This window comes from Peromyscus eremicus, chromosome 20, assembly GCF_949786415.1.
Source record: "Peromyscus eremicus chromosome 20, PerEre_H2_v1, whole genome shotgun sequence".
Lineage (NCBI taxonomy): Eukaryota > Metazoa > Chordata > Mammalia > Rodentia > Cricetidae > Peromyscus > Peromyscus eremicus.
Window position 1 is genome coordinate 15,705,741 of NC_081436.1, and position 3,998 is coordinate 15,709,738.

General features: G+C 47.7%; 1 non-coding gene across 1 annotated transcript; it reads right to left on the bottom strand.

Annotated features, from left to right (window-relative positions):
* Nucleotides 1–3,374: 3,374 nt before the first annotated feature.
* LOC131897239 (5S ribosomal RNA) lies at nucleotides 3,375–3,493 on the bottom strand. The gene has a single exon (XR_009375601.1). It is a non-coding gene; the product is annotated as a 5S ribosomal RNA (ribosomal RNA).
* Nucleotides 3,494–3,998: the final 505 nt, after the last annotated feature.

Below are 3,998 nucleotides of genomic sequence, written 5' to 3' on the forward strand. Positions count from 1 at the left end.
GAGCTTGCTATATTCTAAACCGATCCAATGAGCAGACCCAGAGCCAAGCAGCCATGAAACCCTGTAAAATCAAATGGAAGAGTGAGTCAGTTCTGACCCACCAAATCTGAGGTGAGGTGACAATAGGCTTTTCTTCAAGATTGCTGCCTTTCCCTTGAGAGCAGAGTAGTGTCCTCCTGTGCTGGTGGGAAAAGGCAAGGCACCAAGGTGCTGACCAGCCCCTCTGTCCGCAGAGGGCGTCCTATCACTAAAGGCAGCCAGAGGAACCATTCCACCCACACCCCACAGGGAAAGCCCACCCAGCCTCCATCAGAGGAAGGAATCACAAGGAAGAAAAGATAACCAGGAGACTTTTGAGATGCAGAGGAGTCCTGCACGAAGATGCGCTGGGCCCTGAAATTGGGAAGAATCTCCTTCAACCAGCAAACTCTTCACAGTAAAATGCCACGCCTCTCTCTTTCTCGCTATGGTTCGGGTCACTGGCATTTTCTGTGGGAAGCTCCACAGATGGAACAGTACTGTAAAACCCCCTGCTTCTATGCAAGTCTGAAAACCAGCTTGCAGACAGATCTCAGAGAAATCCCAGCAGCTCTCTAAATGCAGAGTCCTAAACTTCGATCATTAAGATCCATGTGCTCGGAGGCGGTGGGGACAGCTCAGTGAGTATCAGCACTTGCTCTACAAGCAGAGGGATCTAAATTTGAATGCCCAGCATGTTTGGAAGCACAGACAGGTGGATTCAGAGAGCTTGCTGGGATAGTCAGCTTCCGATTCACTGAGAAACCCTTTCTCAAGGCAATATGGTGGAGAGGAATAGAAGAGGACACCCGGCGTCCTGCTCTGGCCTTGACATTTGCACATATGGGCATGCACACACATGGGTATGCACACCTGCACACTTATGTGCATGCACCACACACACACACACACACACACACACACACACACACACACACACACCACACACCATGTATACAACACAACATATTTGTACACATCTATGAATGAATGAGTGGATGAATGAATGAATGAAAAAGTGGGCGTGGCTTGGACACCAAGTTGTCCAGAGAGCCAGGGAAAGGCAGGGTGAGAAGAGAAGGGGTCTAGGCTATCTCCAGGAGGCACCCATGGACACAGGCCAGGGAATTAGGGGGCAGCAGGTCACATGGGAAAAATGGGGAAGGCAGACTTCAGCAGGGCCCTGCCTTCAGTGAGCAGGGCTGGAGAAGAAAAAGACACACACCTAGTTCCCCAGCAAGTGCTGCAGCCTCAAAGTGGAAAGGATGGACCAGCTTAGCCACTCGGTAGCACAGACTGAGCCTCTGAGAGGTCCAAGCCCTGCATGAACAAGGGACCAATGAAGACATCCAGAGGCTGGAGCACAAGAAGCTGGGTTGCTCCTGCCTAGCAGGCTATCTAGGTTGATATGGAGGCATACATATGCTTACAAGCAGCTTATGAGTCATGTGTCCATTAGTACGTGTGTCTTTACCTATATGCATGTCTACAGGTATGCAGTCACAAGTGTCTGTGTGTGCTCACATGTATATGTGTGTACCGAATATGCACAAATATTTAGCTTGGTGTTCATATATGCACACATGTCTAGGTATATTCCTATGTGCACAGCTGTGGCTACTGTTTGTGTTGGAGAGAGAGAGGTCATTGTGCGTCCCTCTTATGTCTATACATGTGTGTGCCACTATGCTTTCTCTAGAAAGCCACTCAGATATTTTCAAAGACACATTACCTGGAGACCATGGTCTTCCCTGTGACCTTGCATCTCAACCACAGGGTGTGGGCATCAGTAGGATAAACATTCCTTGTACCTTCCCTATCCTTCCACCCACTCCTGATCTCCTTGGCACTGGGTGTGAATGTGTGTGTGTGGGGGTGTCTTTCTCGGAATTAGGGGGAGGCCAGTATACACAAAAAGCAAGCAAGTCATAGCCCATTGCCCACTGTTGGCACTAAACAAAAATCCAGGGACATTTCTGCACCCTTCTTTCACCCAAAATGTTCTAGAAACATGGTATCTCAGCAAACACGGTGGGCAAGGTGGGTGGGGAGGAAGTCAACTCCCACTTATACACACCTGCTATCCCCAATACCATTCGATAGATGGAGCACACGGGCAGAGAACACCCATCACTGGGAACCTGGCTTAGATACCCATCCGCCAGGACTGTTTCCCCATCTGTGGTATCTAGGTCCACCTTCAGGCTGGCTAAGCCCCCAACACACCTTTGGGGAGGAAGGGAGGGACATGGTTCAGTTCTTGTAGTTTAAATTTTATCTCAAGACTGTGTGCTAGTGCAGCCATTATGGAGACCACTATGAAGGAACCTCAGACGGAACACATACCTTCTGTAGGATCCAGCTGTCCCACTTCAGAGTCCATATCCAAAGGAAAGACATCAGCTGACGGAGGAGATGTCAACATGCTTATGTGTTTGAAGCCCTGTTCACAACAGCCAAGATTATTCAGATTTAGCATGTTTCATGTACGGATTAAGAGATCAAGGAAGAATGATGTGTGTGTTTGTGTTTGTGTGTGAGTGTGTATGTGTGTGTGTGTATGTGTGTGCATGTGTATGAGAGAAAGTTGTATACTATTATACATGTATCAGTGCATTAATACAAGTATTAAATACTGATATAGGTGATGGAATACTACTCATCCTTGAAAAAGATCCTGACATTTGGGACAAAATGAATGGGGCTGGAGGAAACTATACCAAGTGAAATCACTTAGGTGCCGAGAAAAACATGGTTCTTACCAATCATTTGAGTATAATAAAGTTGACCTCACAGAAGTAGGTAGTGAAGAGTGCCCACAACGGCAGGAGAAAACAGACAGGGTGAAGGAAGGCTGGGTACAAAGCCACAGGCAGAAGCAGGGAGTTCAGTCAGATGAGCTGCGACACGGCGGGGTGGGGTCAGATGAAGTTGGTGCACTGTGCATTTCAAAAAAGCTAGATGGGAGGATTTGGGGTGTTCCCAGAACAAAGAAGTGGGAGTGTCTGGGGGACTGGACATGCCAACACCATGATCTGATAGTTATGTAGTCACACCTGGTATAATATCCGTGACCAGTCAAAATCAAACATTGCTGTGCTGAGAAGACCTTCCCAGGTGGCTTTGAACTTACGCCAATATCTCAGTTTTGCTTATTATTCTATTAAACAGTAAAATGAAAGACTTCGCTCTAAAATACGCCATTTCTTACAGCTTGATGGGACTTTCTCAGAGCTCTCAATATTCCCCTGGAAGGGTTAATTTTGTCAACTAGGCTGCATCTGGTGTCACCAAGGAGACATACCTCTGGGCGTGTGTTTCCTGAGAGGTTTTTGTTTTGTTTTGTTTTGTTTTAAAGCCTACAGCACCCGGTATTCCCAGGCGGTCTCCCATCCAAGTACTAACCAGGCCCGACCCTGCTTAGCTTCCGAGATCAGACGAGATCGGGCGCGTTCAGGGTGGTATGGCTGTAGACCCTGAGAGGTTTAAATGAGGAAGAATGAATGACCCATCCTGAACACGGACTGAGTCTTCTACTGAATGAGAAGGGGAAAAGAGGATGCCAGCTAAGAACCACCTTCCCTCCTCTCCGCTTCCTGTCTACAGACGGTGTGACCAGATATTTTCACATCCCCTTGCTATGATGGACTACATCCTTAAACTATCAGTCAAAATTAACCTGATCTTCCCTTAACTGTTTTTGCCAGAAATTTTGGTACAATAAGGAATGAAGTACTGCACATCCCAAGAAAGGCTGGAGCCAGACCCAGAAATGAAGTCTCCGTAGAGTAGTCAACGAGACTGCTGAGGTGAGGGAGGCCTCTTGCATATCCCCCATCGCTCAGGAGCAGTTGCTCATACAGCATGATCAGATGTTAGTTAGCCTCTGTCACCCGCCCAAGTGAATGCCTAAAGTCCCCTGCCCTTTCCTCCCTGGAAATGTTCTTTCCAGAAGCCTCCCCAGTCATATTGCTAGTGTT